A 12,993-nucleotide genomic window follows, 5' to 3' on the forward strand; every position below is an offset into this window, starting at 1 on the left:
ACTCTCATGAGTGTAAAACTCTAATTATGCACATGGTGTCTACAACATAGGAGTTTGCATCATTCACTGAGTTGTCATGTTGACAACATAGTTATTCACACTCCTAATTTAGCACATGTTGTCTAGACCACTGATTTGCATGCTACACCATTGTAGGCTTATCCTCACATCATCACACTTAATTCAGTGCTTAATGGAGGATAACCCATATCTGGTGGACATGTGCCTAGTTGTATGACTTATCATGATGCTGACTTCTATGCATTCTAAAAGCTCTCTTGAGGCCTTTATATATAGGCACTCCTAGTGTACTCTATAGTTGGCATATTGAAGAATATTGTCATTCTGATCATACTCTCTCTAATTGGTCTGCTATGTGCTTGTGTTTGAGTTCCTTGATCTTGGGTGAATTTTTGCCTAAGCCAAATTCTTACAATACCACTATATATCCAAGGCATGTTAGAAAGGAGACCAACAGTTAGAAAGAAAATAACAACTGGAAGGGTTCCAACAAGAATTAGTGAAAGGAAAAAGAGAACTGGTGATACATCATTGAAGAAGGTGTGACTGATAAAGAGTCAACCAAAGATGAGGAAGATGATGAGGATGAAGTATCCTTTGTTTCCATCATATAAGACATGGTAGAGAGAGACCTGATAACAAATACTAGTGGTGCAAGAGCACCTACTCTAGATTCACCAATGTTCTAAGCACCAAGAACACCAAATGCACTAATGGATTCCCTTAGCAAAAGAGGGATCAAACCCCAAAAATTGGATACAAAGACTAGGGGTGGCCTACAATCACTAATATGGCCTATTTGGGTCTTACTCAACATGAATCAATGATTCTTTCCATCAAAAACAACTTATAACATCAAGTTTCTTTGAAAACCAATGATTTGGCTTGTAGCCCTTCCTAGAATGAAAATGAGGTATAAGTTTAAATGCTCTCAAACAACATGGTATTTTGAATAGTGATCTTGATACCCATTTGGGCTTTATAAAACATGCCAAAGTAACCAAGGATGAAAGTGAATAGAGGTTGCTACTGTTGCAACATTAGACCAGATTTGAAGGCCTAATTAGGGCTCCATTTACACTGCAAGGGTACTTTCTACAATGGAGAAACACAATCCAACTATGGGAACATGTTCAACCTAGAAATTAACATCTTGACTAGAGCTGGGTCATTTTGATAAATTCCACCATGGGAAATTGATGCCCTTTGGTAGAATGTAAGGTATAACCACGTACTTTAACATTCTACAATTTATTTTCTAGAAAATGCAAGGAGTTGGGTTTGCTACCATACCCTAGGTATGCATCTTTATGAGTATACCAATCAACATTTGCAATAGTCCTTCCTAGTTGGTGATTGGAGATTTTCCAAGAGTTGAAACCTTGGATTCTTTTTTCTCTTACATGGTCCCATAGTTGGATTGTGTTTCTCCATTGTAGAAAGTTTACTTGCTATGTAAATGGAACCGTAATTAGGCCTTCAAATCTGGTCTAATGTTGCAACAAAAACAACCTCTATTCACTTTCATCCTTAGGCACTTTGGCATGTTTAATAAAACCCAAATGGGTATCAGGATCACCCATCAAAATACAATGTTGTTTGAGAGCATTTAAACTTATGCCTCATTTTCATTCTAGAAAGGGCTACAAGCCAAATCATTGGTTTTCAAAGCAATTTGATGTTATAAGTTTTATTTGATGGAAATAATCACTGATTCATGTTGAATAAGACCTAAATAGGCCATATCTATGATTGCAGGCCATCCATGGTCTTTGTATCTAGTTTTTGGGGTTTGATCCCTCTTTTGCTAAGGGAATCCATTAGTGCAATTGGTGTTCTTGGTGCTTAGAATTTTGGTGAATCTAGAGTAGGTGCTCCTACACAAACTAGTATCTACAAGAACTAGATAAAAGATTGTAGTTGCTCACACTATATGCAAAATAGGAGAAAATTCCACAAGATCAAGGCCTACAATGGAGGAATGGTGAAGTTTGGCAACAACTCATCATGCATGGTGATAGGTAAGTTTATTGTAGCCTTGAATTAATCAACCACATGTGAATATTTATATCTAGTGGAAGGATTGAAATAAAACTTCTATCAATGAATGGATAGAGGATATATGTTTGAGTTCAATAAAAGGTCTTGCAGAATATTTGACAAGATAGGCAAGCTATTGGCTATAGAAGAAAAAAGAAGAGCTAACCTCTTTTACCTAAATATATTTGGTACTACTTATATGTAGCTATAAATGATAATAGATAGTTATGGGATAGGAGGTTGTGTCATGTAAATTTTGAAAGCATTATCAAAGTAGGAAGGAAAAACTGTGTAAGGGGATTACCCCCTCTTACTAAATGCAACAATGTAATGTGCAAAGAGTGTCAACTAGGAAAGTTGGAAAGTTCAAGTGTTAGGATAAACCACGGACAGAAATAAAAAACTACATGCAAATATAACCAATAACAAAAAATAATAGAACACACAGAAATGAACACAAGGCACCAAGATTTAACGTGGTTCACCCAATCCCTGGGCTACGTCCACCAAACAGCAAGTCCGATCTTATTACAATCCAGTGATTACAACCTGATTACAATCCGTAATCCCTTACAACTCAATACCGCCGCAAGAACCAATTTTGTATCACCACATATCAAAAATACCCAACCCTAAGCCCTTTTTATACAAGTATTAAACCGCTTTAGGGTTATAACATGTCGGCCGTATGTTGGCCATAATATGTCGGCTACCATGTCGATGTCGGCTACTTCCAAAAATTTTTTTTTTTCGGGGCGATGCCCCGAACCCCACTATTTATGAAGTATGTACAGTACTTTCCTGATCAGTCACCACAATCTAACAATCTCCCACTTGGGGACTGATCAGGCTCCACACTAAACAACAATCTCCCACTTGGAGACTGATCCTGTAGCAATACAACTACCGCATGGGGCTCCCACTGGATCAAACCACCCTGGACTCTGCTGTTCTTTTATTCACATTTAGTCTAAAAGACCAACTGAAGCTGAAGAGGAGTTCAGCTTCTCCCTTGTGACAACCTTTGTCAACATATCTGCTGGATTTTCATTGGTATGTATCTTCTCCAGCTTTAACTATCCATCCTCCAAAACTGACCGAATGAAATGGTACCGCAACTATATGTGTTTGGTCTTAGAATGCAGAGCTGAATTCTTAGCAAGATGAATGGCACTCTGACTATCTGTGAACAAAAAATTATCCTTCTGAGGATGTCCCAATTCTTCCAAGAAGAACTGAAGCCATATCATCTCTTTGGCGGCCTCTGTAGCAGCAACATACTCTGCCTCTGTAGTGGAGAGAGCATTAATCTTCTGTAGCCTAGAAACCCAGCTCATGGCTGCCCCACCAACAGTAAAGACATAACCTATAGTACTCCGCATGGTATCAATATCCCCAGCCAAATCTGAGTCAACATAGCCCTGTAAATCAGTAGTAGAGCCCCCAAAGTGTAAACACTTATTGGATGTTCCTCTCAAATATCTGAGAATCCACTTGACAGCATTCCAATGCTCAAAACCTGGATGACTCATATACCTGCTAACGACTCCCACTGCATGTGCAATATCTGGCCTAGTGCATACCATAGCATACATCAAACTTCCTACAGCTGAAGCATAGGGTACCTTGGACATCTTATCCTCCTCTTCCTGTGTATTGGGACACATCTCCTTAGTCAATTTCAAATGACCAGGTAAAGGTGTGCTGACAGCTTTAGCATTCTCCATAGAGAAACGTTGCAACACCTTCTCAACATAATCAGCTTGAGATAGCGTCAATGTTCTGTTCTTCCTATCTCTACAAATCTTCATACCAAGGATTTGTTTTGCTGCCCCCAAATCCTTCATAGAAAATGCATGTGCTAATTGGCGTTTCAGCCCCTTAATATGATCCATGTTAGACCCAGCTATAAGCATATCATCAACATATAAACATAAAATAATGTAACTATCATCATCCAACCTCTTAAAATAAACACAGTAATCTGAATGACACCTATTATATCCATGCTCATGCATAAAACTGTCAAATTTCAGATACCATTGCCGAGGTGCTTGCTTCAGGCCATATTAACTTTTCTTCAATTTGCACACTAAGTTCTCCTTACCTTTGACCTCAAAACCCTATGGTTGAGCCATATATATTTCTTCATCCAAATCACCATGAAGAAAGGCTATTTTAACATCCATCTGCTCTAAATGCAAATCTTCAGTAGCCACAAGACTTAAAACAGTACGAATAGAAGTCATTTTAACAACAGGAGAAAATATTTCATCAAAATCAATTCCTTTTTTCTGTGCAAATCCTTTTACAATTAACCTGGCCTTAAATCTTTTCTTACCTCCTTCCTCTTCTTTCAACCTATAAACCCATTTATTCTGTAAAACCTTTTTACCTGCAGGCAACTTGCACAAATCCCATGTCTTATTTTTCAGCAAAGAGTCCATTTCATCTTTCATTGCAGACTCCCACTGAATCTTAGCATCCACCTGCACAGCTTCATCATAACTTTCAGGTTCACCAGCATCAGTAAGTAAAATAGAATACAAAGAGGGAGAAAACCTTTGTGGAGGTCTAATTGGCCTTGTTGACCGTCTAACATTCACTGGTGTATGTGGTATTTGTTGTTGCGGTTGTTGCACATCATGAGGAATGGCTGGAACATCAGCTTTTGGAGTATCATCCAGCACTACATAATCATCTTCTTTCTTCTCATGTTGCTGCAACAGATCTTTGTACAACACTTTTTCATTGAATATGACATCCCGGCTTCTTATAATTTTATGATTTTCAAAATCCCAAAGCCTATAACCAAATTCATTAATGCCATATCCAACAAAGACACATTTCTTTGATTTAGCTTCTAGCTTGGTTCTATTTTCAGAGTCTATATGAGCAAAAGCTTCACAACCGAAGGTCTTGAGAAAAGAATAACTCACCTTCTTACCAGTCCATGCTTCCTCTAGAATACCACAGCCCAAAGGAGTAGAGGGACCTCTATTAATCAAATATACTGCAGTATTGACAGCCTCCGCCCACATGTGTAAGGGCAACCCAACATGCAACCTCATGCTCCTTGCGCGCTCCATTATAGTCCTGTTCATGCGTTCAGCCACTCCATTTTCCTGTGGAGTCCTTGGAATAGTTTTTTGTCTACGAATACCATTAGTGGAGCAATAATCTTCAAATTCATGACTGCAATACTCACCACCATTATCAGATTTGAGACATTTTAATTTCTTACCAGTCTCATTTTCAACCAAGCATTTCCATTTCTTAAAAGTTTGAAATACATCAGATTTCTGTTTAAGGAAATAAACCCATACTTTTCTAGTTGCGTCATCAATAAATGTAACATAATAATGAGAGCCACCAAGGGAAGATACCTGAGCCGGTCCCCATACATCTGTATGCACAAGTTGTAATTTCTCCTTTTTGTTTTCCTTCCCTGTCTTTACAAAACTCACTCTCTTTTGTTTTCCATACACACAACTTTCACAAAAATCCATATTCACACATTTTAGACCCGGTAAAACTTTCCTTGAATGAAGTACTTTCATACCTTTCTCACTCATGTGCCCAAGTCTATTGTGCCACAGCGCTGTATCAGAATCCACAACAGCTATTTGTTCTCCCTGCTCATCTGCAGTAATTGTTCCTGAATATTCATTTTTCTCTGAAACAATCAAAGTAGAAGGAACAATATGACCTGTACAAAGATATAAGGTGCCTACTTTCACACCTTTTGCTACTACAAGGGAACCTTTTGAAACCTTCCAATTTTTATCATTAAAAGTAACTACACAACCCTCATCACCGAGTTGCCCTACTGAAATTAAATTTCTACTTAGTTTTGGAACATGTCTTACCTCATGTAGTAGCCAATGATTCCCATTCTGCAACTTAATCTTAATTTTTCCCTTTCCAACAATCTGACAGGGTTCATTATCCCCCAAATAAACAAGCCCAAAATCCCCTTGGACATAATCAATGAAATAACCTCTATGAGGTGTAGCATGAAAAGAAGCACCAGAATCTAAAACCCATGAATCATCAACACTCTCTAAAGACAGAAGCAAAGCATTCTCTTCGGATTTGTTACTTACCACATTTGCCTCTTTGTCTCCATCTGATTTATCTCCTTCATTTTTCTTTTGAGTCCAGCAATCTTTCTTTTTGTGCCCTGGTTTCCTACAGTACCAGCAATCATTTGGTCCTCTCGATTGAGACCTCCTCCCCTTTGACTTTCCTCTTGATTTCCCACGATTTCCAGAGTTACTTCCTCTTTTAGTCATTCTGCCCCTGCTTTGTGCATTTAAAGCACTTCCTGATGTAGATCCACCTGAGGATTTTCTACGAGTTTCCTCACTTAAAATAACACCGATCACATCATCATATTTTAGGGTACTAGATCCTGGAACAGAATTACTCACCGCCATTACCAAGCCATTCCAGCTTTCAGGCAAAGAACACAAAATCAAGAGAGCCCTAATTTCTTCATCAAAATTGATACCCACAGAAGATAATTGACTAGTAATAGTATTAAAGTCATTTAAATGATCTGCAACAGATCCACCTTCTGCCATTTTCATATTAAATAAACGCTTCATGAGAAATACCTTATTTGAAGCGGAGGGCTTTTCATACAGTGTCGCTAGGGTTTTCATCAAATCTTCTATCGTCTTTGCTTTTGTAATATTAAATGCCACCGATGGTGCCAAGCATAACCGAATGCTTCCAAGTGCCTTTCTGTCCAAAAGATCCCATTCAGCCTCTGACATAGTTCCCTGATTCTTGGCTTTTCCTTCCAACGGCTTCCACAAATCCTTCTGATATAAATAGTCTTCCATTTGCATCTTCCATAACTGGAAGTTCTGCCCATTAAACCTATCAACCCTCAGCTTACCATCATCTGCCATTGCTCCCACTCAATCGTGAGACTCCCACTTAACCGTGAGACTTTCCTGCAGAGGATAACTGAGAAACAACTAGGCTCTGATACCACTTGTTAGGATAAACCACAGACAGAAATAAAAAACTACATGCAAATATAACCAATAACAAAAAATAATAGAACACACAGAAATGAACACAAGGCACCAAGATTTAACGTGGTTCACCCAATCCCTGGGCTACATCCACCAAACAGCAAGTCCGATCTTATTACAATCCAGTGATTACAACCTGATTACAATCCGTAATCCCTTACAGCTCAATACCGCTGAAAGAACCAATTTCGTATCACCACATATCAAAAATACCCAACCCTAAGCCCTTTTTATACAAGTATTAAACTGCTTTAGGGTTATAACATGTCGGCCATATGTCGGCCATAATATGTCGGCTACCATGTCGATGTCAGCTATTTCCAAATTTTTTTTTTTTTCGGGGCGATGCTCCGAACCCCACTATTTATGAAGTATGTACAGTACTTTCCTGATCAGTCACCACAATCTAACATCAAGTTCCTCTAGGAAGTTACTTACCTCATGAAATGTATTAGATCTAGTTCATGCTAACTTGTGTGGTCCTATGAGGATAAAGAGTGTATATGGTGAAAAAAACCTTGTGTTATTTATTGATAATTTTTCTAGAATGATGTGGACTATTTATTTGAAAGAAATGTTAGAAGTATTCCACATATTCAAAGTGTACAAAGAAAAAGTTGAAAGGGATACTAGTAGAGCATTGACATTTTTGAGATCAAACCAAGGAGGTGAGCTCACCTCACAAGAATTTTAAAGCCATTGTGAGGAGCATATAATTAGAAGATAAATGTCATCTCCTAAGACACCACATCAGAACAGTGTCACTAAAAAAAAAATAGAACCATTATAGATTGTTCTAGAATTTTAATTATCTAAAATAATGTTTCTCATATTGACTGGAGAGAAGTTTTAAGCACAACAATGTACACCTTAAACATGGTACAAGCAAGAAGTGGACAAAGAAGACTCCCTATAAACTATGGTATGGTCACACACCATCTGTCAATTACTTCAAGGTATTCAAAAGAAAGTGCTATATCAAGATAGATGAATACTAAGGGAAGTTCGATCCAAAAAGTGATGAATGTATCTTTTTGGGATACTCTACCAAGAGCAGAGCTTATAGTGTCTAAATATTTGGACAAACAAATTGTGGAATTTGCAAATAAATATGGATGAGTTCTTAGAGAAGAATGATGAAGACAATGAAAAGAAATTGAAAGATTATAAATAGTTTGAGTACATTCCTCTAAGTGATACAATGGAGAGAGTAATGGTTGAGGTAGAACCTACACAGGAAATTGTGTCAACTTGTGTAGAAGAAATCAAACCCAAAGAGAAGAGAGAAGAAGCACCCGAAGGTGAACCCACACTAGCCAGGTATGTGAGAAGACACCATTCAATAGACATCATAATTGGGAATATAGATGCTTGAGTACTAGTACAAAACTTGCAACATGTGAATAAAATACCCACTAAAATTTGTATATATGTGACTAAACTTAGTCACGTGACAAATATTAATTAATATCTAGTCATTTATAACACTAAATTTAGTACTAAGAAATTATATCAATTTATTTGATCATTGATTTAGTGGTATATTTAGTAGTATATTTAATCATGTTGCTAGTCACATATTTACTAGTATATTTAATCACATATTTAGTTGTATATTTGATAGTTGATTTAGTAGCATATTTAATCATATATTTGGTCACATATTTAGTATATTTAGTGGCATATTTAATAGAATATCTAGTAGTATATTTAATCAAATGTTTAGTAGTATCTTTAATAGTGTATTTGGTCGTACTAGGGAATGATGGAATCGAACCACCATCCATCTACTTGTAAAGCATGTGCTCTTCCATTGAGCTAGCACACTTTGAAGAATGATCACCACCTCTAGGTTGAAGTTCAAGCTCAATGTTTGTAATAAGAATAACTATTTTTTTTTCTAACCAAGATAGACATTATCCCTATTCTTAATTTGTATTGAGAGCAAGAAATTGTGATATATATGGTCTAAATTTTTGGAAAAAGTGAAAGTTCTCTATTTTAAGTTTCTCCATAAATTGTTGTGTATTAATTATAGTTATTATTGTCAATTTTTCTTTTCTTACTTTCTCTTTACTAGGTGAACTAGAAATTCATGCATCTTTCAAAATAGATTGAAATTTAGATCATATTTCATAATGATTGTAAGCTTGATTCCGTGAATCCAAAGAAAATAGCTTGGCAACTTGTTTTCTCTACCAACGATATTGTATTGCCAAGCTATGCCATATACATTAAAAAATGGGCGGTCATCGTTGGAATCAAAGGTTGAGAAAATAAACCTATCGATCTCTAAATATCTCAAAGAAAGTAATGTTTCTGAAAGAATTTGAAAAAACTTGTGATCAATTATAGTTTAAAGAGACTTGCAAATATCAACATGCATTTACTAGAAGTCTGAAGCCTCAGAAAAATAGTGCATTTGAAGAGTAGTTGTAATGTTCCATTATTTAAAATTAAGCCAAGATGAAATCACAAAACACCAATCATACATTTCTCGCTAGTCTCAAGAATTTTGAACCAAGAAAACATGAGAAAAACTAATATCAACAGGGCCTCAAATAAATTTTAAATATCAAATAAATCTAAGTTTATTTTTTAAATAGTTACATTCAGTATCAAACAAGGGTCATTAAAACAATCATGCCTTTTGTAGACAAACTCTCTATAAGAAAAGGCAATGCAAGGAAGAGGAAAATGGGAAAAAAATATATGTTTTTATTTTTACCTCTTATTGGAGAATCAAACTTTAGATTAATTAGCTTGATGAAAAAAATGCATAACTCCTTGGGTAATTCATATAGGAGTCATCATTGGGATAAACCATTGAAATCTCATATTAATATTGAGATTAAACTTTTGTTGAAAAAAATTGTTGACTAATGAAGTCATTTTGCATTCTTTTTACAACATAAATATATTAGGTTTGTGGGTCCAATTTGCATATAAGCATAACTATTCCATACCTTTGGATACCATCCAACATATAACTCATTTCTGTTAGAGTAAATAATTAATTTACTAATTATTTATTCTATTTACTTAAGCTTACTTAGGTAAATGCATTCATTAATTTATTGTAGTCTAGGAGTTTGTTATAAGTTGTTGAAAATACGAGAGTTTGTTCTCTCCTAAGTCATACTTATCCTCTCACATTGTTCGAGGACTTTCCACCTTATGTGGATGTATGCTTAGTTGTTACACTTATCTCCTAGCATCTTCTACCTTGTTTTGGAAGATTCCTAGAGCTCTTTATATTTGGGCTCCCTCATTTTATTTTGATAACAACATCACTTATTGCATATTGTAAATACATTTTCTCTCTCATGTCCATTTAGGGTTTTTCCCTTGCTCCACGCTCTTCTCTCCTTGGCTTCTCTTTGACAAGTTTTCGCATGTAGGTGATCTTGGGCGTCTTTGGAGTTGGATTTCATCAACTCCAACAATTTCCATTAGAACACGACAATTGCTTCCTCCTGATTGCTAGTTTATGTAGCTACATTACATTGTAGACAAATTTTGTACCCATTGTCTTTGCAACAATCTAAATCTACAAAACCATGCACACCAGCTTCAATATCAATGCCAAAGCTATGGAATTGATAAGCTAGGAAATCTCATTCCTAATTCAAACATCAATTAATAAAAATAATCTTCTAAAATTTTGAGTTTAATATTATATGTACACATTAGGCTTTTAGTACACATAGAAAAGAAGGCATCATGGAGATTTAAGTTTATAACATAAATCAATCAGCATATAAGTCAAGCAACGACAAGGAAGCAATACACTAGACTATTTTTTTTATTTCACTGTATTTGATCTTTGAATAGTAGAATCACAAGATCCCATTTTATGTTTTTAATGATTACAAAAATAATCGTTATGTTGAACCATATAATGATTATAAAATAATGATTACGTTGAATTTACCAATTCCTAATTTTATATTTTCTCTGCAATTATTATTTATTATTTTTTTTACAAATGTCCCCTCCACCATCCATGGATGAGAGAATTTCTAAAGGCCCTTTTAAAATTCCACATTTCCCATCCTTGCAAAATGGGACCTTCTAAAACATAGCTGGTTCTATTCATACACTAGAACAAACATCTATTTGTGTCTTTCAAGATTATAACAACACGACTAAGGGGGGGGGGGGGGGGGGGGGGGGGACAGGGGGGGGGCGGCAAATCAGTGATTTAAAATACTTTAAAAACTTGAAACACTTACAAGTTATAAAAATTTAAAACATGAGCAAGATAGTTAATGAATAACAAAGTGACACAATATTTTAAAGTGGAAAACCCATTAGGGTAAAAACTACTTTGAATCTAAAACTTTATTGGCCTCTTGGGAAAATCTTTTAAAGCTACAACTCTGGGACGCAGCAACACCTTGTTTTAGAAACACCAATTTCTAAGAACACCAATCCCTTACACCTAAAGCAGCAACTTCATGAATACAAGTAGCACCAACTTCAAAAATGAGCAAGCGAGATATGAAATTAGAGGATCATCTTTGTTAGAACAAAAATCATGAATCTCTAGTTTCAACTTCTTGTTGAAAACATAATGTAGGATATACTTCTATTCTCTTCAAAACATTCAATATCAAAATATATTTTCTTTTTCCATTAAGAGATTTGATCAAATACTGATATGAATTAATGAAGAAGCAATATATAACCCTTCTTATACATTTGATAAACTTCTACAATGAAAATCAAATTACAAATATGAAAATAGAAACATAAATCATTACCCTCTTCTCTGCTATTAAAAATCTGCCTGCAAACTATTTGGTCTACAAGGAATTCCACACCAACTTTGCAACTTTTATCAAAACCACCTATCGGATGTTTTAGAGGAATGTATCTTCTACTTATAAACTAAGAAATTCAAAATTTTGGAGGTAGTTACATACCCCAAAATTCCATTAGACCAAAACCACTCAAAACTACCAAAACTATTATAACAATTTGGTACCTATTTCTGATAAATAGACATTTTCTCTTTTCGTACATGTGTTATGCAAAATCTAACAAAGACCCATTTTAGATAACTCTGAGATCTTTCCAAAAAAGTATGATAGTTGGGGTCTATCTGATAAAAAATCTTGTTAACTTTCTGATAGACCAAAACTATTTTTTTTTTTAATATCTATTTTCAAAAACAATGTGAACATTAAGTGTTAATTGTATAACAGTTAATTATTTGTCTTGAATATGTTTTGTAAAATATTGAGGGACATTAAATAAGATAATTACATGATGTTAGCCATACCATATGCTCATTATTGATATCAATGATAACAATCAAAGACCAAATACTAAGGGTTCAACATACTCCCCCTTTGGCATTGATGTCAATACCTACTTCCACCTATATATACATGTGTACCTATACCTATATATCCATCATGTAGACATCTTCTTCATTTTTCTCCCCCTTTGACATCAATGACAAAGGAGATATACCAAGGTTTCAGTGTAACAAAATGATAAACAAAGTATGCTCCCCTTGAAACCTATCACTCATTTATGAACTTATCCAAGAGAAGAGAGGGATAAAATCCCCAATCTTGTTCTTAACCCTTCAAACGTGGCTCTTGAGAGAGGTTTTGTAAATATGTTAGCAAGCTGATTTGAAGAAGGAACAAATTATAAATCAACATTACCATTCAAGACATGTTCCCTTATGAAATTATAAAGAACATCAATGTGCTTGGTGCATGAATGCATAACTGGATTCTTAGAAATACTAATAGCACTCTGATTATCACAATAGATAGGAAATGGTTTAAACACTATTACTTTCATATCTGATAAAGTTTGAACCATCCAAAGAACCTGTTGACAACAAGAACATGTAGCTTTATAT

The sequence above is a fragment of the Cupressus sempervirens genome, chromosome 10, assembly GCF_028749045.1.
Source record: "Cupressus sempervirens isolate cs-2001-9-10 chromosome 10, ASM2874904v1, whole genome shotgun sequence".
NCBI classification, from domain to species: Eukaryota; Viridiplantae; Streptophyta; class Pinopsida; order Cupressales; family Cupressaceae; genus Cupressus; species Cupressus sempervirens.